The sequence below is a fragment of the Equus quagga genome, chromosome 1 (genome assembly GCF_021613505.1).
Source record: "Equus quagga isolate Etosha38 chromosome 1, UCLA_HA_Equagga_1.0, whole genome shotgun sequence".
Taxonomy (NCBI): domain Eukaryota; kingdom Metazoa; phylum Chordata; class Mammalia; order Perissodactyla; family Equidae; genus Equus; species Equus quagga.
The window spans coordinates 93,368,140-93,392,710 of NC_060267.1; positions in this window are offsets into that span (position 1 = coordinate 93,368,140).

Here is a 24,571-nt window from a genome sequence, read left to right on the forward strand (position 1 = left end):
GGCGCGGCGCCGGGGCGGGGCGGCCGGGCTTTCCCGGGGCGCGGATGCTCGGATGCGGGGCGCGGCGCCGGGGCGGGGCGGGGCGGCCGGGCTTTCCCGGGGCGCGGATGTTCGGATGCGGGGCGGGCTTTCCCGGGGCGCGGATGCTCGGATGCGGGGCCCGGCGGCCAGGGTTTCCCCGGGCGCGGCTCGCGCCCGTGTGGCCCCTGGAGTCCCCAGGGCCGGCGAAGCGGATGAGAACCCCGCACCGGGGGAGCCAATCGAAGGCCTCGTGGGGCCTGTAGGCAGAGCCTTTCCAGATTCTTCCGTGACCACGTCTGGGTCTGAGCCGGGTACCAGCAGTGGGGCGCAAACTGCCCCGCACCCTCGGGCTCAGCCCATACAGGCAGAAGGAAAATGAGGCCCAGAGAGGGAAGCGACTCGCCAAGGTTACGCAGGGAACACTTGTCTCCCTGCAGAGGAAGGCCCTGCGCTTCGCCTGGCTCCCTGCCACGTTGCGTCCCCGAGTCACCACTGCCTGGCCCCTCCACTCCCGTGAGGACGTGCAGTTAGCCTGTGGATCCAGGATGGCCGGCCTCAGCCGCAGCCGGATGGCCTGCGGGGCAAAGGCAGCGGAGGAGGGGTGGGTGGCCCACTGGGCCGGACTTGCGTTTTCCTGGTTTCTTTTTTCTTTTTTAAAGAAAGCCCCCCAGTACATAGCTATATATTCTAGTTGTAGGTCCTTCTAGTTGTGGCATGTGGGACTCCGCCTCAGCGTGGCCTGATGAGCGGTGCCGTCTCCAGCCCAGGATCCAAACCGGTGAAACCCTGGGCCGCCCAAGTGGAGCGCACGAAGTTAACTGCTCGGGGTGGCCCGATGTTTTCCCGGTTTCTGACTGTAGAAGTAACGTGGGCTTGTAGTGAATCCTCCAGGTAATAAGATAAAATTTAAAAATAAGAAAAGCAGAAACTGAAAATTCCCTGGAAGTTCATCCTCAAAAAATAACCAATTACTAGTTCCAGCTGTCCCTTTGGACTTTTTCAGAAAGAGAGGTCTGAATCAGACCCTATTCTGCTGGATGGGTGTGCCACGTATATTTATAAACCGCTCCTTTGTTGTTGAACATTTGGGTTATTTCCAAATTTTAGCTATTAAAATAGTGAAGCGTTTAAAAAGTTACCATAATTACCTTTTATTATTGTGGACTGAAATAAAAAGTCTAGGTGACATTAGTGGAGGAGCTTATCAATAATCGGTGTGAGGAGGTCGAACCCCAGGAAACCAATCCACAGAGCCCTCTGATGGGGCTGCTCGAGGGTTGTGGGGCTGGGTGCAGCCTATGGCTTTTTCATAAACGGCTCATGTGCAGGGAAGAGGAACAGAAAAAACAAATCAAAAAAAGGGGGTAGAGCCTATTTGGGCTTCTCTCTAGATTTACATCGAAGGTGACACAAACGAGAATTCCTTGGTTATTATATGTCAAACAAGTTCAGAGATGCTGACGTTATCTGTGTGTGGAGGGGGGTGAGGATCAGGGTCCTTGACTATTCCCTCGATCTCTAAGAACGCAGCTGGGGAGAGTGAGAGTGAGCTACCCTTTATCTCTTCCTGCTGTGGCTCTGTCCGGCAGCCTCCTGGGTCAGGAGGTGTGGGGTTCAAGGTCATTTGACACAGGCTGACGATGGTCTGCGTGGCCGCTTCCCAGGACAGCGTGGATGTTACTGCACTGACTTAAAGCCTATGCGGTTTGCTCGCTAGATTCACCCAGCAGGGAGATGGGTCCCAAAAATCCATCCACAGTCCCTCCTTTTGGTCATTATCAACCCACAGCTGCAGTCATGACCAAAGGGGTGTTCCTTTGGTTTTTCTCTGACATGGTGGGGTCCTCTCATTTCCCTACTTATCTTACATGTCATTTATTAAAAACGCATTCCGGGTTGTTTTTACCTTCCTAGCTAACAAGATCCAGGTCTCGTCCTATTGTTTCCTCCTTCCACACCTAGCGTAACATTGGAACAATATGATAATTAACACAATCAAAATGACAATTGTGAAGACAGTTCTTATAATTTTTCTCCCAAAATGTTCCCTGGCGGAATTTCCTTGGAGATTTTCCTCAGGGTGTGCCCTAGATGATAGATGTATCCTGTGGAGTCAGGATTAATAGGAGGGCCTAAAACAGGTTTGTGTAAGGTGGATCTTAGACTCAGGGTCTTAGAGTTACACGTGAGTATTTGACTTATGGGCTCACAATGTTTTGGACTCAAAAGTGGCAACCTTTTCCCAAGACCAGTGGTTAGTATCTAAGAATGGAGATGACTTGGAAAGACAAATGTTGTGACAAGTGTAGGTGTGTCCAGTGAGAAACAAAAATAATGCATATTGTCCCTTACTTACTGGCCTGGTCCGGACTCTTGGGAGAGCTGTCCACATCGGCTGTCGGCTGCTGTCATCCTGGTCTCGTTGGTGTAGGTTCAGTCATAAATCTGAAACACGCTCTGAGGACACTCTGGTGTAGGCGCCCTTTTTAAGTGAGAATTGTAGATCCAAGAGTTTATTCCCTGTCATTTAGCTGCGCAGGAATTAGGACTTGATAGGTCCTTCCCATTTAGGCTGCAAAGTTTTTCAAATGGTGACATTTTCAGTAAACGCGGTCACAGGCTGTGAATGATGAGTGCATATCTTCCTCCAGGGGTGAGTTTGCGGCGTATGCATCAGCAACCAATTCTGAGTGTTCCTTTAAGAGTTTGGTTAAGATTTTACAAGAATGAGGTATGTCACCTTTTAGTAATGAAGGTTCATATAATCCTTTATCTAGAGGCATAGGTCTCCCAGTAATGATCTCAAATGGAGACAACTGATGTTTGCCAAGGGTGTTGATCTTAGGTTAACAATACCAGTGGAAGGGCTTTAGGCCATGGTAGAGAAAATGCATCTGTGAGCTGAGCCAGTTGAGTCTTAATTATGCCATTTATTCCTTCCATTAGGCCTGACAATTGGGGGTAATAACTGCAGAGAAGACGCTGCAAAATAGGCCAGATGCTAGAAATTTCCTTTATACTCTGTCTGGTGAGATAAGTCCCAGGTCACTGCATGCTTCCACTGGACTCCTCATGCTGGTAATAGTTTACTTACTGACTGAGCAGTAGCCCTTGGGCATGGAAATGCTTCCGCCCAATGAGAGAAGATGCCAATCATCACAAGTACATGTTGGTACCTCGGGAGAGAGGCATTTGGATAAACTCCACCTGCTGAGTTTCAAGCAGTCCCGCTGGTAAAGGGGAAACTCCCTTTGAACTCTGCAGGGGCCACTGTGGGTTGTGTTTAGGTGTCGATGAAAATAATCCATAACCAATCTGTAAGTGAAAATTTGGGAGAGTTTGTTCTGAGCTAAAATGTGAGGACCATGCCTGGGGCCTTTCTTCCCAAAGGAAGAAAGGGCACCAAAGAAGTGGGGTGCACAGAGTGGTTATATACCCCCAAATAGGATGTTTCACATGTGATTGAAATGTCCCTTTTACAAGTCTCAAGACTGCTCTGTCGGCACAGTGCTTGATGGTAACAGCAGGTAGGTCTGCTGTCTCGGTGAACACAGCAGAGTGGCAGGTCTGTTGTCTCCAGCTGGGTGGTCACAGGTGAGCTGGGTGGTCAAAGGTGAGCACAGCAATCAGTTCCCAGCCTAAGGAAAGATGCTTATCCCTAAGGAAATGCCAATGTCGGGGGAAGTTGCACCTTTATCTTAAGGCCATTTGTTCTTGCCATAGGAAATGTTTTAAAGCAGATATGCAATGCGTGCTCAACGGCTGGCCTCGGTCAGGCCCTTTTGGAAAGACAAGGTCAGGCCGAATTAGGTTTACACCAAATGGCTTCCTCATATTCTCCAATATATCCTATTGTGTGCCATTTTTATTTGTCATTTTCCCCTTTTGATCTCTAATCTTTCGATAGAAAGCATTGATGATCAAAATATTGTTCCTTGACACCAGGGTGGTTGCTGCCTGCCCTGGGTCCATCATGTCCCTTGGTGCTAGGCTTTTATCTCATTTATTTGCCCAGTTGTCCACGTTGGGGGGAAATAGTGGACAAGCATGAAGGTATATGTATTAACAGAGGAAGCATTTCATATGTCATGTAATTTCCAATTAATTTTAGATTGTTGCACAAACATTGTATATGTGCTTTTCTATGACACTTCACATTTACACTGCATATGATCATAGAACAAGTACAGTAACAATAATTCAACATATTTGAAAACATTTGTTTAAAATGAGTTCTTAGGCAAAGTCTTTATCAGAAAAGGAAATTTGTCCAGGGTTACAAGACAGATCGACCATCTCAAGCCGTCGAGCAATCATTACTCTATTTTGTATGCTACTTTTACAACACTGAGTAAAGAAAACAACAATTAGTTTGAATATTATGACCAGTACAAGGATTCCAAGAAGTAGTGGAAATAGGAATTGCAATCCAGATTGGAAAAGGGAACTGATACCGGAAGGGTGAGCCAACCAAACAAATCAAGACTGGGTGTGTTACTGAACCTGAAGTGAGTTTGCTCACCCGTTGTGCAGCAAGCCAATCTCTGACACCAGGTGTGGTGAAAGAAAGTGGGAATTTTATTTTGCATAGCGCTGAGCAAGGAGAGAGAGCAGCTAACGCTCAAATCCCAAACTCCCCGAAAAGCTGATAGGAAGGGTTTTTATTTGGGGTTTTAGGTAGGGGAGGGGGAGCATATGGCCTTGCTGGTCGAACCTTTCCCACCAGCCTGTCTTTGGCCTTGAGACACTTGCAGAGAGGAGGGAGCTCATGACCTTGCTGGTCAGCAGCTTTCCCACCAGCCTGTATCTCTTTGCGGGAGGAGATAGTCCAGGTGCTTGTCCTTGACGGGGTCTGTCTCCATGGAGGATAGTGGATTCTGGAGCCAGGAAGCCAGAGAGTAAGCAGGGAATGAGTGTTTTGGTTTTAACCCCATATATGCTGGGTTTAATGTGGGGAAACTGATGTCAGAGTCGATATCAGGTGTAGGATCACTTAAGGCATCCACTTGCTTCTTCATGTGCTTTAGCAGAGATGACACATTGGAAGATTCATCTCGTATAAAAGCACAGCATCCAGTCTGAGTGAATGTATAGGTACCACCTTGGGATGCAGTAAGAATATCTAAAGCCATTCTGTTTTGAAGGACAGCCCTTCTCATTAAAGACATTTCAGTATTTAAATAAGATTATTCCTGCTTGACTATCATTAAGGGCTTCTTGAACAAATTTAGTCAGAGCTTTCATATGTAATAATGACATCTTTTAGCCCCAAAGAAGAAGCAAATATAGCTGCAAATATATCCATACCAGTGGAACACTGAACAAGCCCATCTGGCCTTAAAGAGAGGGAGATTGGCAACAGCTTTTAACTCAGCCTGACTCCTTCCCTGCTTTTAAAGGAAACTCAGGGTGCAGTGTCTTAGCCATCCAGGTGGTAGCCAAGGTCAAAGATTCATTCCACATAACCACTGAGTTCCATTAGGAGTCACTTGATAAGTGCCTGGCCTTCAAGACCAGTCTGTTCCAAATTAATCACTTTTTTAAAGTATGATTGCATTCCAAACAAATTATAAAATAGGTATACAGTTTAAGCATAACAAATGTTTAAATGAGGAGATATAAGGTCAGGAATACAGGCGTGGTCCAGAGTCTTGGGACAGCTGTCTACAACAGATGTCGTCTTCTTCTCCTCCTCGTACAGTCCTTTCCAACAGGGCTGCAAAGAATCTTGTTTGATGTCTCTTTCAATAAATAAATTCTCCAGGTTAAAGTTCATGATCCTTAAGTTCTGGGAATTCTCTGTGAAAGAATCAGCTACAAATCTTTCATTTCTTTTAAGCACCACAATAAGACCATGAAAACAATGTAATACATCCCTTAAGCAAAGTTGGTTCAAATATTTCTTCATTTAATTGCATAGGCTGTTTTATTATTTCAAAAGGAGACAGCCGCTGTTCACAAAAAGTATAGATCTAACATTAAGGAGCACGAGCACAAGAGCTTTTGGCCCTGAGAGAGTAAATGCTTCTGAAAGCTTGCCAATTAAGTTTGGGTTGTGCCGTTAGTTCTTTTTACCAATCCTGAGGATTGAAGATGGTAAGCGCAGTGGAACTGCTGCGATATTTGCCAAACATCACAAATAGATTCAATTAGTTATACGGTGAAATGAGTTCCCCAGTCACTATGTAACTTGGTAGGAATTCCCCAGGCAGGAATTTATTCTTTTCAATAATAATTTACCTACAGCCATAGCAAGGGAAAGCGGCCTTGTGACTCATGAAGTGGCTTCTCTGGATTATACTTTGGGCATATAGCATAAGAAGTAGAGGCTACATGACCCACTGGGAGAAAGTGTCCAAAAGTATTGTTTTTCCCTTTTGTTGCAACCTTTATGTATATATATATATTTTCTTCTGTGGCGATTTCTTAAGCCTGTAGAAGGAAGTCTTTTTACTGGATTAGCAGAGTTAACAGAAAGTAGCAGGCATTCTTGAGTCTGGACAGCATATCCAGCTTGATAACATCCTCACTTATCATTTAAGTAAGACTCATTTGTAAACCAAATTAAACAATAGAATGCAGTCGTGGTCTTCTCCCCCTGTGATGTTGGAAGCAAGGTAGCAGGGTTAAAATAGTGAATAATATTTACCTACACCATATAACCCAAGGTTATCATCATTCACTTGACAATGCTTCTCATGCAATTTAACATGTCACACAAGCCTAATTAGTGTCCCTCCTTTATAGGAAGAGAGAACACATTTCTTTGAGAAACCCCAGGGGCCCTCTGAAAATCCTCAGAGAAATTCTCTTCCTTCATCCAGGTCAAAAGGAAAACCTTTATTTAGGACTTGACTATTTTTTTTTGAGGGAGAAGCTTGTCAAAAATATCAAGATTTTAAAACACTTACTTAAACAAGATCAAGAGATTGCTGATGCTGTCATTGCAAAACAAGGGTCACTGAAATCATGCTTCATAGTGTTTAATCAAAGTGACAACAGCCAAAAAAACCTTAATAGAGAGATTGCTATCTTTTTGCACCTAGGAAATTACCTTAACAAAACATAGATCTTCTGTAAACTTACTCAAAAGGAAAAACCTTTTATAACTTCTTTATCAAGAGCAGACTAAGAGTTTAAGAAAATTATCCTTCTAAGAGACAAAGCCAAATTCTAATTTTTGTACCAGTTTACTTTTTCATATTAAAACCCATTTACTTAATTAGATTCATTTTAATCTTAACCAACTTGACTATGTACAAAACTCTTTTCAGAATTTCTATAACTTTCTTTTGCATTCAGAATTCGTCCCATGTCCTTTTTCTTTTTTTCTAGTACTTTAGGACAAATTTATCTTTCTTAACCAATCAAACAAAATTTTTCCATTCTTTTTATACCTTCTTTACTGAAAACTTACACCTTACTTTCCTTGAGTATAAATACATTTTCCTTATTAATTTCTAGTAGCTTTAATCACGTATATTAGAACTCTTTAACAGACTGTAGTAAACACTAAAAAGGTGAGCAATTATGAATTGTCTTTTATATCAGCATTCTAAACACTTTTCATAATTTCTAGAAACATGTCACTTTACAGTAAAACACCCAAAGACTTTTAGCATCTCTGCAATAAAAAGCCAAAAGTAGATAATTCAGATATGCTTAGCAATAATGTTTCAGTGTTCTATCCAATCCAAAAATGACCCAGATACTCAGATTTTTTTCATTTAACTTAACTTGGCAAAATTCAAGATTGTTACCAAGAAGAATTTGGAAGCTGTTTTTTTCCCCCAAGTAAACAGACCATAAAAGTTATTTTACCCACTTTTATCTATTTAAATCATTTGTTTCCAATAATTATGTTCAGTTTACTCACGAAAACCTCATGAGACATTAGACAAAACTGGTCATCATTTAAAGCTATTATTTTGCTGAGGAATTCCTAACACACAATGTGAGCTTATTTGACTAGTAAACCCAGGCTGCATGCCTGCATCATATTCAAATACCAACAACTTTTGAGGACATGCCTTTTCAATCAAACCAGCAACTTAAACTTTCATTAACCGAAGATTAATCTATATCATGTTAACCTGAAAGACATTTGGGTTAGTTCTATTTAGAAAAAGCTTTTTGTAAGCTCTTACTTTAAGTCAATGGAATAGAGCTCTTTAGAAACTGTACCATCCGGAGGTAAAGTGGCACACATACATAGACACAGACAGACAGACAGACAGACAGACACATACAACAAAGATTTTCCTGACGTTTCTGAGTTAGGTGTTCTCACAGCAGACCGCGGTGGAAAAACTTGTTTTCCCAGTTTTTTTTTCTCCTTTTTCTATCTTTCTTTCTTTCTTTGGGCTTTTGCAATCTGGCTTGGGATCCCCCTTTGTTAAGCAATTGCAATCACAGCATGAAGCCAACCAGAGTCCGGAGGAAAGGAACTGATTGGGCTGTTTTAGAAACTCGATTTCCCACTTCTCTTTTAATTTTGTTTTGTTATAAAGTCCAAACAACTTCTAAGGACACTGTAATGGGTCAGAAAGTGTGCTGCTTATGAGTGTTACTCCCTATAGAAAGGTCATAAACACTCTCTTACGTTCTTACGTGCCTCGGTTTTTCCTCCAGCAATCTAAAACCACTGTGGGTGCTTGGAGCGTCGGGTGACCAGCCCTTATGTGCACGTCTCCAGACAAGCCTGTAATTAATTACTGTGAATGAGAGTGGAGTTCCCTATGGGACCGCTGCACGTCGCGAGGATTGATCCTCTGACACTCCCGCTGAGGTCCTTAGTCACCTAAGGACGCCTTTTGCTAAAGGCCAGGAGGGGCAAGTGTCCCTTTTCTTCAGAGCTGAACACGTTCAGTCTCTCATTTCTCTAATAAGCAGTTTGTTCAGACTTTATAAACACAATTCTTTCCAATTTAAAGCCAAATTAAAAATGTCAGCCTTCCCCATTCACTCCCAAGTTCCTCTAGGTTCCTCTTGGCCTAGGAACTTCCCTCTAGACTCCCTCTGGCCTAACAAATTCCTCCTAGGTTCCTCTTACCTAGGGTATGTACCCGTACCCCTTAAGACACCTAGTCTTAAGACCTTACCCAGCTCATATAAACTCTTGGACCGTCAACTTAAAATAAGGAGGTCTGGGTTTCAGGAGAACTCACCAGGGTCACCTGAAGAATGCAGTGATCCAGGGGGCTCAATGGGCCCTTATTGGTACCGAATGCCAGTTCAGTGTAGATTCCAGGTGGTCTCCAGTCGGTTTCTCTGAAATCCTGCCGTGACTATGCCAAGAAATGTTGATGAAAATAATCCATAACCAATCTATAAATGAAAATTTGGGAGAGTTTATTCTGAGCTAAAATGTGAGGACCATGGCCCGGGGCCTTTCTTCCCGAAGGAAGAAAGGGCACCGAAGAAGTGGGGTGCACAGAGTGGTTATATACCCCCAAACAGGATGTTTCACATAGGATTGAAACGTCCCTTTTACAATAGTCACGAGACTGCTCTGTTGGCACAGTGATTGATGGAAACAGCAGGTAGGTCTGCTGTCTCGGTGAACACAGCAGGGTGGCAGATCTGTTGTCTTGAGCTGGGTGGTCACAGGTGAGCTGGGTGGTCAAAGGTGAGCACAGCAATCAGTTCCTAGCCTAAGGAAAGATGCTTATCCTTAAGGAAATGCCAATGTCGGGGGAAGTTGCACCTTTATCTTAAGGCCATTTGTTCTTGCCATAGGAAATGTTTTAAAGCAGATATGCAATGCGTGCTCAATGGCCGGCCTCGGTCAGGCCCTTTTGGAAAGACAAGGTCAGGCCGAATTAGGTTTACACCAAATGGCTTCCTCATATTCTCCAATATATCCTATTGCTTGCCATTTTTATTTGTCAAAGGCAGGCTAAACATTTAGAATACATCTTCTGTGCTATAGCAGAAGATGGTTTCCAAAAGTATTGTTTTCCCCGAGAGATCGTTTTCTCTGGGGTGCAATGAGATCAGGCATATGCTGTAGAAACAGAAGTGGAGCTTCCAAAGGAAGTACTGGGCATTGACTCGGTCCATTCCACGGCTTCCCATGAAAATCACAATCTCCCCCCTGCCACCACACTTTTGGATCTATAATTGTTTTTCTTTTTCTGTGGCTGTTCTCTGAAAATCAAACAAAGCTTCAGTTAAGTTAGAGAGGGACCAGGGACATGTCAAAGTGTGTGGACTCACCATTTGTGAGGCGACCTCCTTAGCTGCCTGATCTGCTAACTTTTTTTTTTGGTTTCCAAAATGTCCTCCTTCAAGTGACCTTGTACTTTTATTATTGCCAATTCCTTAGGGAGTAAAATGGCTTTTTTAACAAAGCAGCCAAGTTTTTCCTGTTTTTAATATGTTGTTTGTTGAGTAGAGATCAAAAAACCTTTGTTTTTAGAGCATCCCCAAATCATGGGCTATTCCAAATGCGTAGCTAGTGTCAGTCAAAATATTTGCAGTTTCCTGTAGCCAAATGACAAGCTGCACCTGTTGCTCTGGATGAGCATCAGGCAAGGGAGCACTCTCAAGATGGAGACCGGAGGACCTGTCACTCCCCAAGGGCGGTCCTTAGCTCACCACAAGACATGCCAATAGTCAAGAGGCAAGGTGGTAGGAGAGAAAGGGTTTTATTACAGCTTGCTAGCAAGAGAGAAGATGGCTGACTCACGTCCGAAAGAAGCGTCTCACAGAACAACGACTACAGACCAGGTAATAGGGGGCTGGTCTCCTGGTGGGGGAGGCAGCTGGTCTGGGGTGGGGGTGGGGGGCAGACGTCTGGTCTTAGTTCCAGATAGTCTTTCCTTTTACTGGGTATGCATTAGAGACTGGAGCAATGCCCCAAGACCCTGATCTTTCAGTTGTCACTGATGATGGCTATCAGCACAGACCATCTGCCCAGGGGCCATCATTCCTAAGGAACTCAAAAGAACAAAGTTATCAACTTAAAGCAGCTGGGAGGGGCCGTAAAATCTACAGAGCATGTCTGGGCTAGTTAATCAGAGGTCACTCAAAGTTACAATATGGTTTCTTTTCTACAGTTTGGCTTCTGTTATGTTAACCTTGCGCTGAGCCAGTATCAGACCCTCAGCATGTCTGGCTTGATATTTCCCAGTAGGTCCTCGCAAGGATGAGCCATCTGTGAATAACATAAGGCCAACATTAGTTATAGGACTTTCATGTAAATCATCCCTAGGGGTCAAAAGCTGGTGAGTTCATTTTATGTAGTCACGACAAAATTTCATAGATTTGTGGGCCAGCCCAATGGTTCAGCGGTTAAAGTGCGCACATTCCACTTCTGCAGCCCGGGGTTCGCTGCTTCGGATCCCGGGTGCCGACATGGCACTGCTTGGCAAGCCATGCTGTGGCAGGCATCCCACATACATAAAAAAAGTGAAGGCAGGTGGGCACGGATGTTAGCTCAGGGCCAGTCTTCCTCAGCAAAAAGAGGAGGATTGGCAGCAGTTAGCTCAAGGCTAATCTTCCTTAAAAAAAAAAAATTCATAGATTTGGCATCATCTGTGAGCAAAGTGGTGGGACTTAACCTGTTACTCCTCAGCAAAATCATATTAGGAGAAAACAAAGCAATTTCATAGGAAGTTAGTCAACTCACTGAATAATGTTGAGTGTGATGAGAGTTTAACGAAGCTTCAACTGAGTGAGGAGGATAAACAGTTAAGGAGACCCCTCACCATTTCTCCAGTAGCCTTGCACAAGAGAGCTCTTGCCGAATCAGCCCTCGCGCTCCGTGCAGTCCTTCTGCTGCAGAGTGTGATTGCTGCCTCTAGTCCCTTACAGGTGGATGTTGATCATCGTGTCCTTGAGTTCATACACCTAAGCATTCCCTTTATCTTCATGTACAAAGAGAGAAGATGGCAAGGTGAAATTAGGGTGGCCTAAAGCTGGGGGCTGAGCCGAGATGGACTTTAAGCTGTTTATGGCTTTTTCTGCTTCTGGTGTCATTTCATCAAACCAGACTGGTCAGATTTAAGTAACATATATATATATGAAAGGTTGAGCAATGAGTGAAGAGTTAGGCTCCTAGTTCCTGCATATCTAGTCGGTTCTAAAACAAATCCACTCAATTGTTTGTTTGGTTTTTTTTTTTAAAGATTTTATTTTTCCTTTTTCTCCCAAAGCCCCCTGGTACATAGTTGTGTATTTTTAGCTGTGGGTCCTTCTAGTCGTGGCATGTGGGATGCCACCTCAGTGTGGCCTGATGAGCGGTGCCATGTCTGCACCCAGGATTCAAACTGGCGAAACCCTGGGCCACCCAAGCACAGCTCGTGAGCTTAACCACTGGGCCATGGGGCCAGCCTCTCAATTGTTTTTGTTAGCAGTTTACGAACCCATCAGTTTTTCTGTTATGGTTCTGTAATTTTTTTACTTAGTTTAGTTTTATAATCTGAAAGTTTATCAGAGACCTATATTTTAGAGTAAGTGTCAGAGTCCTTTCCATGAAACTCTCTGAAGGTGAAACATGTTTGTGAAAGCGTCAGAGTAAAACAGTAAAGGTCTGTAAAGACAAAAGACTTAAAAATGGCAATTGACAAAGGAACTTGGTTATTTCTGTGATATATAACATTTTAAGATAATAACTAGAATTACAAGTGATAACTAGGGAAGATCAGAATTTTAGGAATGTTATATAATTTTTATTATTATGTTATAAATACTATTATATATAACATTTTATTATTATATTAATAACATTTATGCAAGATAACCTAAAGGTTTCTTTTTTTCCCCCCCGAAGACTTTTAGCCCTGAGGTAACATCTGCCAATACTCCTCTTTTTTCTGAGGAAGACTGGCCCTGAGCTAACATCTGTGCCCATCTTCCTCTACTTTATATGTGGGACACCTGCCACAGCATGGCTTGACAAGCGGTGCCATGTCTGCACTCGGGATCTGAACCAGCGAACCCTGGGCTGCTGAGAAGCGGAATATGCTAACTTAACCGCCGCGCCACCGCGCCGGCCCCAAGAAAAATCTATTATAACCTCTTTATCAAGAGCAGACCAAAATTTCAAGATCATCCTTTCAAGAGAAAGCCAAATTATAATTTTGTACCAGATTACCCTTGATATTGAAACTCATTTATTTAACTGAATTCATTTTAATCTTAGCCAACTTGACCGTGCACGAAACTCTTTCCTCAGGGTTTCACTTCCACAAACCTTCTGTCACTTGCTTTTTACATTCAGAATTTGTCCCATGCCTTCTTTCCTTTTTTTTTCTTTCCTAGTACTTTGGGACAAATGTATCTTTCTTAAGAAAACAAACAGAAATATTTACATTCTTTATATATTCTTTACTGAAAATGTACACCTTACTTTTCTTGTATACAGACTTTCTAGAAACATGTGCTTTTCCATACTTAGGAAATTCCCCACCATGGCACAAAACATATTTATCAATACACCTAAGCATATTCCAGTTTCTCTGAGATAAGAAGCCAGAGACAGACAAATCTACACCTAGTAATTAATTTTTCATATTTTATATAATGCGGAAATGAGAAATACTCAACAAATTATCATTTAACTTAATTTAGCAAAACTCTGAAGTTTCAGTTTATCAAAAGGTTTTGAAGGTATTTTAAGTATCACACCATAACACCTAGTTATCGTTAAAAAGTTCATCCAAAAACTTTTATATCTATTTAGTTTACATGTTCCCAATAATTATATTTAGATTGCCTACAAAAAAATTCCTGAGACATTAGACAAAATCAGTTATTACTCTAAGTTAATATCTTTGCTGACAAATTTTGTGACAGAGATAACATGTCTGTATCATATCCAATGCTGATAACTCTGAAAACATTGATCTCAATCAAACCAACAAACTTAAGCTCTCATTTACCAAAGTTTGTTTGTTTCTTTTTTTATTTTTTGTGAGGAAGATTTGCCCTGAGCTAATATCCATTGCTAATCCTCCTCTGTTTTTCTTTTTTTTTGCTTGAGGAAGATTAGCCCTGAGCTAACGTCTGTGCCAGTCTTCCTCTACTTTATATGTGGGATGCCTCCATAGTATGGCTGTATGGCATAGGTCAGCACCCAGGATCTGAACCTGTGAACCTGGGCCACTGAAGCAGAGCACAAGGAATTTTAACCATTTGACCACGGGGCTGGCCCCTCAAAATTTATTTTATATCACATTAACTTGGAAGACATTTGGGTTAGTTTGTATTACATTTAGAAATAATTTATATCAGCACTTACTTCAAGACAATTAAATAGAGCTCTTTTAGAAATTATTCATCTGGAAGCAGACAAATATAGAGAGTGACTTATAATACAGAAACATCGAGACAGACACAGAGATCTTCAAAATTTTAGCCACATCTCAGGTACAAAACTCAAAAGAATAGTTGGATCTAAATTTTTTTTCTGGGCCCGCCCCATGGTCGAGTGGTTAAGTTCACGCACTGTGCTTTGGCGGCCCAATGTTTCACCGGTTTGGATCCTGTGTGTGGACATGGCACTGCTCGTCAGGCCATGCTGAGGTGGCGTCCCACATGGCACAACCAGAGGGACCTGCAACTAGAGTATACAACTATGTGCTGGGGGGTGCTGGGAAGAAGAAGAAAAAAAGATTGGCAACAGGTGTTAGCTCAGGGCCAATCTTTAACAAAATAAATAAATAAAATAAAAATAAATTGTTTTTCTGGCAGATGAACTAAGTTCATTTGCTCAGATAGCTAAAGACTTTTACTAAAGATTTTGTTTGTTTGTTTCTTTTTTTTTTTTTTAAAGATTGGCACCTGAACTAACATCTGTTGCCAATCTTTTCTTTCCTTCTTCTTCTTCTCCCCAAAGCCCCTGGTACATAGTTGCATATTCTAGTTGTGGATCCTTCTAGCTGTGGCGTGTGGGATGCCACCTCAGCATGGTTTGATGAGCGGTGCCATGTCCACACCCAGGATCCAAACCCATGAAACCCTGGGCCACTGAAGTGGAGCATGTGAACTTAACCACTCAGTCACAGGGCTGGCCCCTGTAAGGATCCTTTTAAAACAATTATTGAATAAACTCAGGGACCTTCAACCATTAATTGTAGGATCTGAGACCCAGGAAAGACTTACTGAGCAGCGGCTGGAGCTCTGGAGAGCCGGTTGGGCACAAAGGGTCCTGCTGGTGCCATGGTGCCAGGTCCTCTTGATGCTCCAGGCAGTCTTGGGTGATCTCTCTGGGTCCCTTCGTGGTCACCAATTTGTCGCCTGAAATAAAGAGTCTAGGTGACATTAGTGGAGGAGTTTAGTCAACAATCAGTGTGAGGAGTTTGAGCCCCGGGAGAGCAGTAGAGCAGAGCATTCTGATGCAACTGCTCCAGAGGGTGTGAGGTTCAGTCCAGCTTATGTCTCTTTCACAAACGGTGCACGTGCAGGGATCTGCTCCAGGACCTGGCCTCTGGGGGAGAAGCGGGACTCTCCTGCCCTCCTCTGTCCACCCTGTGCCTGGCACAGCATAGGCACACAGCGGGTGCCAGGAAGCCCCTTGCTAACTTGAATTCACAGCCCTCCTCTTCTCGAGCCTCCCAGAGCCCCCCCAGCTGGAAGTTTCAGCTGGGAGGCAGCAGAAAGCACAGGTCTGGGTGTGTGGGTGCCTGGCTCTGCTGGGCCTGGAAGAGCAGCTTCCCTTCTTTGCCCTGGAACACACCCATGTGAAGGCTGGGTCCCTCCCTTCCTCACCCTTGAGCTCAAGCCCCTCCCCGGGGGAGGCCTGAGGGGTGGGGAGTTGTCTTCAGAGGAAGGCTTTAGTTGACCGACGCAGGCTGCTGCTCACAGGTGCCTGTCCTTGGGGACTGTGGCAACTCTGCGCAGGCCCCTCCTGCAACGTGGGAGCCCCACGGCTGGAAGGTAATGTCCTACCAAACTGCCAGGGTTGGAGGGGGGGCTAGGCAGAGACCACCCCTACTCCTAGATTGTCTCCATCCCTGGTCAGTCTGGGGCTTTGGAGCTTAACAAATGACTTGGTCCAAACTCTGCCCCTGTGCAGGGGGGAGGCCTGAGGACAGGGTCTCAGGCTGCCAAGACCCCCTCTGCTAACCTCTGGGAGTGCTTGGGAACCCACTTCCTTCTCTGAGCCTCACTCTTCTCATCTGTAAGATGGATGTAACCTGGTGCCCACCTCCCAGGCACTGTGTGGGCAGAGGGCAGCTGGCAGCCTTGATGCAGCCCCTCCTGCAGCTTGACACAGCTCCCTGTAGCTGGCGTCCAGGTTCCCTGGAAACTGGCTGAGCTGCATTCCAGTCACCCTGGCACAGGGGCAAAGGTTTCAGTGGGGTTGAACCTGACTTCCCAGCCCCAGTTGTCTCAAGGGGTGAGGTAAGGAGGTGACAGGGAGTGCAAGCAGTCCAGGCGCTGTCTCATCCGGTTCCAATCTCCCCCCGTGGCCGTCGGCATCCTTGTTTTACAGAGCAGAAAACTGAGGCTCAGGGAGTCACTGCCCAGGGTCATCTGTGGGGCACCTCCTGGCCCCTTGCTCCTGCTGTGTCTGGAGGGCCTCTGGCGGGAGAGAGATGGGACGGACAGGCAGAGGGTGGGCAGTGCGGCCCTTCCCAGAGGAAGACCTGTCCCTCACCTCCTCCCTCCCACAGATGGGCCGGCCAGGGTCCCCAGGGGAGAAGGTCTCTGACACCCAGCTGTCCGGTGCCACTACTGACCCCCACCATGCCCCTGGCGATGCCATCCCTGACCCTGAGGACTTGGACCTGGTGCCCTCCGTGACCCTGGCTGCAGCCCTCATCTTGCTGTTCATCCTGCTCTCAGCCTGGCTGGAGTGGAACAGGCCCCTCCAAGACTCTTGCTAAGGAGGGTTCTGGGGCTGGGGATGGGGTAACGCTGGGCTGGGCCTGGACAGGCTCAGGAGAGGCACAGAGGGAGTAGAGCCAGGGATAGGGGTCTCCCAGCCACATCCTGGGCCAGCCCCTGAGGCCCAGCAGCCCCGGCGGGACCCCAGGATGTCCCCAGGCCCCCCACCAGAGGGCAGGAACCCAGATGAGCCCTGGACTCTGCTGGAGAATGCTACTGCTGGAGCCTCACACCTGGGGACGGCCACGGACGCTAGATTAAAAGGCTCGGGCAGCTGACAGTGTTCAGGAAGACTGGGCTCCAGCCCCTCTCATCCTGGTTTGCTGCACGGCCAGGTCTGGGTCCCCATTTTTGCATCACCATTCTGAGTGTCACAAATAAAGCCAGGTGACCCCTGGGTATCTGTGGAATGAGTCAAAGCATGGGGAAATGAGAGTTTCAGCCCAGGCTCTGCCATTCCGGGCTGTGTAACAGTGGACAAGGCCCTTCTCCATTCTGGGCCTCGGTTTCCCCGGTCATCAAATGAAGATGGCAATATCTGCTTCTGGATTTTGTTGGGAGGGCCGACCCATGGGTAGGCACTTTGTGGTCACCTCCGCAGAGACACTGTCCCTTTGTGCCTGCCCCTCTCCCTTCTGCTGGGACCCAGAAAACCCTTGGAGGAAGCCCCGCATCCTGGGGCTGAGGCCGCTGAGAGGCGGGATGCGCTGGTCTTGGCTGTCCCCTGGTGGCTGAAGTCAGAATTGCACCATCTACTGTGCAGTCCCTTGGGCTTCCCCGTCACCGCAGAGGGTGAAGATGTCTTATTATTTAAAGTGGAATATTTTGAGATTGTGGACAAGCGCAAATCCCATCACCCAGAGAGAACCTCTTTTACCATTTTCTATTTATCTTCTTTCCCTCCATTTCTGTATCTGTAATCTTACAAAGGAAATCATCAGCAAGGAGGCGGCAGGGCTGGGCGAGGACCGCTGGTGCTGGGGGCAGGTAGTCACTGTCCGGGTCGGTCGTTGGAACCTTCCCACTCGGACCTTGACAAAGGAAGACATGCATTTCTGGAGGGTAGGAAGGGCGTGGAGACCTTCAAGTTGGGACTGGAGTCTCCAGGACCCCTCCCTGTGCCAGACGCTGTGGCGAAACACGTGAGTGGACCCCGGGGAGCTTGGGCAGCTGCTCAGTGGCTTTTCTGACCTCTTGCCAGCATGGCTGGACGCAGGGGTGGACCACAGGAGCCCTCCTCCCCAGCTGAGCTCCCGCTGCTGCAGGAAGAGCAGAGATAAGGCTGTTCTGTCCTCCTCGCTCCCTCGCTTCCTCCCTCCCGTCTGCCTCTACTCTCTCCCCCTCCCCCTTCTCTCCCCATTCCTTCTCTGAGCACCTTCCCTGTTGGGCAGAATCCAGAAAGATCAAGGCTGGGGGGAGAGAGGGGGGAGGCAGGCAGCCAAGTGTGGCCCCACCACCTCTGGCCTTCTGCCCAGGGAGCGGGGGCCCCTGAGGGGCTCTCCTCTCTGTTCCCTCTGTCACATTCCCTCCCTGTTGTGGAGGGAGAGGCTGTGGGCAGGACACCAGGTGCCCCCCATCTTTGCTGCCCCCAGCTCTCTCCACCTCTCCACTTTTACCCCCCACCCCCACTCATCTTGTCAGAGGGAGACCCTGAGACCCAACCTCCGGGGTCAGGGAGGGGCCTTTGTAACCCAGGCACAGACTGGGCAGGGCTGGGCTGGTGGCCTTTGGGGATTCCAAGCCCCATGCTCCTCATGCCCTCTCAGAGGCTGCCAGGGCCAGAGCAGAATCCTTCGCTCCTTCCCTCCCAGCGTGAGGCCGCAGATCTCAGACTTCCAGCTGGGTGTGTGTATGTGCGTGTGTGTGTGTGTGTGTGTGTGTGTGTGTTCAGGGGAGCCCGGGTAAGGCGAGGAGCATGCCCCTGGGAGCCGGGCAGGGAGGAGCAGCCACCCTGGACCTCGCCTGAGGCCTTGGCCCTGCCCGCTGGCCCAGGGCGAGCGAGAGACTGGCAGGCAGGGCGGCGTGCGTGCTGGCTCTGCCGGTTTGCATTTCTGACCTGTGCCCATGCAAAGGCCGTGTGGCTTCCGATGCGGTCCAGCGGGCCAACTCCTCATGTCCAGTCCAGCCCTTGGTTCTCATGTCCGAGGCCAGTGTAGGCATCTGTGCATAGCCCATCCAGGAAGGACTGCACCCGCAAGGCAAATATTGTTCCGTATAATTCAGTGACCCGCTTTATAAACATTGTGGTTCCGCCTTGGGGTTTTTCCTGCTTTGACTCCCACCTCTCCTCCCCGCTCTTGCAGGGGTGCTGGGGCAGCCAGATGCCTGAGGGTAGGAAATGTGTGCTCTGGAGGGTTAGAGGTCACAAAAGGTGACAGGATGGGCCTGGGGACTGGGGTGGGTGAGCCAGAGAGTCCTGGGGGGGTTGGGGGGGCTGCTCCTTGAGCTGGTTGGCAAAGAGTTGCTGGGAGCAGGCAGCTTGCCAGTGTGTGTGTGAGTGTGTGTATGTGTGTACACCTGCCTGTGCACCTGTGTATATGTATGCATACGTGCATATGCATCCATGGGTGCACATGCATGCACACCCCCACGTGTCGAGAACAGGTGCACGCATGTGTACATGCACACAACACACGCGCACACACATGCAGGTGTGTTTATGCACACACAGACACGTTTGTGCGTGCATGCGTTTATGCACACGTGCACACGCATGCAGGTGTGTTTATGCACACACAGACACGTTTGTGCGTGCATGTGTTTATGCACACGCGCACACACATGCAGGTGTGTTTATGCACACACAGACACGTTTGTGCGTGCATGCGTTTATGCACACGCGCACTTGCATGCACGTGCAAATACATGTGTATCACAAACACGTGAACGTGTGTACTTGCATGCACGTGTGTGTGTGTGCACACTCAGGTGTTTACTCCATGTGGAGGCCGGGCATGGAGTGGAACTGGCGTCGTTCCCACCAGCCTGGTTGTGGGCTGGTGAGTGTTTCAAGGCAAGCTGAATCGGCCCCTGCAGAGCGAGGCGAGTCCCTCCTCTGGGAGGAGGACTTTGCTGTTGTTGATGAGAGCAGGTGCAGGAGACAGGTGGCCCTGGAGGCAATGTCCCTGGCACTCTCCAGGGTGTTTCCTTGGGAGAGCTGTGCAGCCTGAGTCTCCTTTCTCGTCAGTCTGCTGAGGCAGTGGGGCGACACTGCTGTCTCCATTCCTTTCTGCTTCCTTCCTGAAAGGGCCTTGATTTTCTCTGGGGTGGCAGTGTCCTAACTGAGAGCACAGACCCTCCAGCTGCCCTCGCAGCTCGGTGGCCTTGTGAGTAATTTTTGGCCAGGAGGTATAGACAAGAGGGTCCAGAAAGAGCCACGCTTCCTGGTTAGAGAGGTTTAGGGTCCTATCCTCTTCTTCCTGCCTGAAATCAGGCGTGTTGCATGGGGGTGCAGCAGCCATCTTGCAAACAGGAGGTGAGAGCCCAGGCTGAGGATGGCGGGCGGGGATGAAGCAGGAGACAGTTCTTGGCTGATGTCCTAGAGCTGGTTTTCTGTGTGTTGCAGCCTCACACACTCCTAACAGGGACAGAGCATCAACCCCCTCTTCACCTGGGGATTCTGGGGTCTGGAGCCTGTAGGGGCTGGCATGTGGGTGTGCGCCCTCCTCCCTCTGCACTCTGAGAGGGCACCAGGGAGTTGTCCTCAGAGGCACACACGCAGGTGGCTCTCGAGACAGTCAGAGCCCTGCTGGCCATGGCTGCCTCTCGTGAGAGGCCGGCTGTCCGCTCAGAGGAGAAGGATGAGGGGGAGGGGTGGGGGACAGCCTGGACTGACCTCTTGTTGAGAGGCAGCTCTAGGTCACAGGGAGTAGGCCGCTCATCTGAGACCAGGTGCAACCTGGAACCATGGGGCCCACACCTGTCCCCACCCGGCTCCCACCCGGTGCCCTCTGTAAGGCGAGGATGAGATCCTGAGTTGGGGCTGTGCAGAGACGGGAGTGTGGGGCTGGGGGGCCCTGCCTCCACAGCCCAACGAGGTGGGACCGGGAGCCTGCACAGGCGGCAGGTGGGCAGAGGGGCCAGCATCCTTCTTCATAAGGCGGGGCAGCCAGTCCTGAGACCCTGGCCCTGACAGGACCGCTCTCTCCTCCTTCACATCCAAGACCTGGCTGGACATCCCCTAGTGGACGCTCCTGGGGACCTGGGGACCTGGGGACCTTCAGCCCACCCACATGTATCAGGTCCTTCCTGCTTGGGGCATGAAGTGGAAACAGGAAAAGGGCAGGGTGAGGCTGCCCTGTCCCCTCACTGGCTGTCAGTCCCTCCTAGGGACACAGCTGTGGCCCCTGCCCGCTCTGCTTCTGGGGTCCCAGCAGGGAAGCCAGACCACCTGGGGTTGAGTCCTTGCCCTGCGAGCTTGGCAACCCCCCACGCCATGAGCCTCTGCGTCCTCGTTTGTGATGGGGAGGCTGTGTGGAGGGCTGCACGGCACTCCCAGGCGGGACCCTGACCCAGTGCCCGACGTCCCGGACGGGTGCTCGTTACCTCTACCGTCTGCTTGCAGCCCTCTTTTGCACCAGGATCTGAGGCTCAAAGGAGAGGAGGCGGCTGCCTGGGATGTGACTCGGCTGATCCGACTGGGTGAAGTGAGTTCTTTATTCCTTCGTGCCTTTGTGCCAGGAAGGGTCAGACCCAGGTCTCCATCCCAGCCAGATGCTCAGTGACCTGGTTCTGCCATCCTGAGGTTCACAGCCCCTCCTGTGCTGTTGGGACAGGCAGGCCTGGGGGAGACGGCAGGGGGAGGGCGGGGCTGGGAGCGAACCCCACCTGGCCAGCAGAGGCCCCGCCCAGCCGGCCAGCCTGGCGTTTCTGCCTTCACGGCCTCAGCCAACACTTTCTCCCGGGCCTCAGCCAACTATTTGTGGGCCGCTAAGTGGCCCGACAGCTGCTTCTCTTGCTCAAGTATGACATTACATTTTTTCGGATGGCCGGACACTTCCTGGCTCACAGTGTGTGAGCAACCGTCTCGCTCTGTCCTGGCCATTGCCCCTCGTCCCTCCAGTCTCCCCTTTTTGTCCTGGCCGGCCAGCGGCGGGGTCAGGCTGAGACCCCTCTAGCCTCATGGTCAGACAGAGCCCCGCCGAGCCCCCCGGGGCTGCAGGTGGCCCAGGAAACCTCCCCTTGGTTATTTTTGGCCCCTGTGCTGGCCTGTGGACTCCCAGCCAAAAGCAATTACTGAATTTTCGCCTTGTTTTGCTGACAGTTTAGAATATGTCAAAAATGTTCCACTGGGGGACCCAAGGGCACCTCGGGGGGTGGGACATGGGGGCTTGGAGACCAGCTGTGGCTGGGTCCCCTAGAATAGACTTTTGGGGTTCCTGGCAAGATGGAGGAGAGATGGGACAAGTGAGGGCTGTTTATTTATAGCTGTCGTTTGGTGGTGCTTCCAGAGCGCGGTCTGTGCCCGCACACTGGTCATCTCTCCTCTCTATCCCGTAACGCAGTGGGGTTATTCGCTCCCATTTCACAGAAGAGGAAACTGAGGCTCAGCACTATCTTGACCCTGCCGACGCTCCACTCGTGGGAAGTGGCTGAATGGGGCCTGTGCTCGGCTCCGCTCCTTGTTTGTGGGCTGCCACTTCTCTAGTGGAGAAAGGTTCGCCCTGTTCTGTGGTGGGCAGGGCTGGGGGCTGTGGAGGCCACAAGGAACCAGCAGGGTCTGCCCCAGGGCTCTCCCTCTTACCATGGGGGCTGTGCTTGGAGGAACTGGGAACCACACCAGGTCTGGCCATCTCCTTTTCAGTGTCTGTGTTGTCGTGGCTCTGGAATTTGCACCCTGGCCCTTTCACTCCAGCATCTCTGCTGGGAACCACAACGCTGGCCTGGGAGAGACCACGGGATCGCCTGAGTCTGCAGACAGGGACAGTTCTGGGGCTCAGCATTTGTGCTCACACTGGGCAGGCTGGATCTGCCTGGTGGGCTCCGTCCAGGGCCCGGGCCACCCTCTGTTCCTTCCGCGGCCCTCGGGAGCATCCACTGGCCACAAGCAGAGGGCAGTGAGAAGGGTGTCAGGCCTGCAACAGCCGCAGGCCACAGGTCTGAGCAGCTCAGCTGCCCTGACCCGGGGTGGCTCCTTATCCTGCTCCAGGAGGACACCAGGGGCTGGGCTACTGTCTGGGGGGTGAGAGAGCTTCAGACCGTCCACCACTCTGCTCCCCTCAAAGGCTGCCCCAGGGGAGTTTCCGGAAGGGAGGGTGGGGATGAGAGTCTCTGGGGAGAGGGATTTGGAGATCCCCATGCCTCAGGACCTCAATTATCTCACATCCTGGGCAGCACCTCCTCGGGCACAGGGGCTCCCTGTGCTTCACACAGCCGTGCCATCAGCTTTTCTCCTTGGTGCAGAACACTGCCTCGCCGGGGCCTTGCCCATGCCCCGCGGTTGTCTGGGAGGCCAAGCCCACTCCACACACACAAGTGTACAGACATACACACGTGCACATATATGTGCACGCCTGTGCACGTATGTGTCCCATAGGTTCATGTGCATACTTTTTTTTTTTAGGAAGATTAGCCCTGAGCTAACATCTGCCAATCCTCCTCTTTTTGCTGAGGAAGACTGGCCCTGAGCTAACATCTGTGCCCATCTTCCTCCACTTCATATGTGGGACGCCTGCCACAGCATGGCTTGACAAGCAGTGTGTAGGTCTACACCCGGGATCCGAACGGGCGAACCCCGGGGTGCCGAAGCTGAGTGTGCAAACTTAACCTCTGTGCCACTGGGCAGGCCTCGCATGTGCATACTTTCACACGCTGTGCACTTGAGCATGTGTGTGCGTGTGTGTGCTTGTAGGCATGTCTATGTATTTGCACATACACGCTTTAATGAAGTGACCCACTTCCTGTTTGACAGGCTGGCTCGGTTCTGGGTGTGCTTCGTTACCGCATCCACTGGTTGGGCGAATGCTTCTCCTGTAGTTGGTGCCCATCTCTGGGCCAGCACTGGGATGGAGACCAGCCCTGCCCTGAGGGAGCTCCCGGTCTGGGGCTGCCCGGCGGGCAGGGGCAGGGGGGACATGTGCATAGGCTCCCATGGCACGCAGGACAAAAGTCAGACCCAGCCTGGAGCGGGGACCAAGCATGCCTCCTGGCAGCGGAGCACAGCTGAGCCAAATGCAAGCACACGCACGCACAGGGCCAGCCGGGTGGCGGGGGTTCCGGGGAGGGGTGAAGTCATTCTGGAGGCCCCAGGGTGGAAAGTGGCTTGGCATTGGGGTGGGTGTCATTGGGAGGCATGGCTGGAGCATGAGACTGAGCAGGGTGTCAAGGGGAAGCAGTGAGGCTGGGAGGCGGGAGGAGCCCAGCCTGGGACCTTCAGGCCTGGCCTGGGTGTGGGGTGACACTTGGAGATGCTGTATGCGTGCCCAGGGCTGTGTCTTATATGCCTGTGTCTACATGGCCTGGGCCTGGCTTGCCACCGGTGCTGTCACCCTGGACGGCCCACATGCATTTGGCATGACGGCTGTGATTTCAGGAAAGGGGCAGATGGGGTGCCTGCCCTCACCTTCCCCGACCTTCGAAGGTTTCATCTGAGAAGAATGCAGGATGTCTGTCTGAGGAGCTCGGCCCACAGCAGCTCCGTGACCCCAGAGGCCACAGAGACACGGGGGCTCGGCCGTCCTTTTTGGAACGACTGTGGGGAGGACTCGGAGCCGAC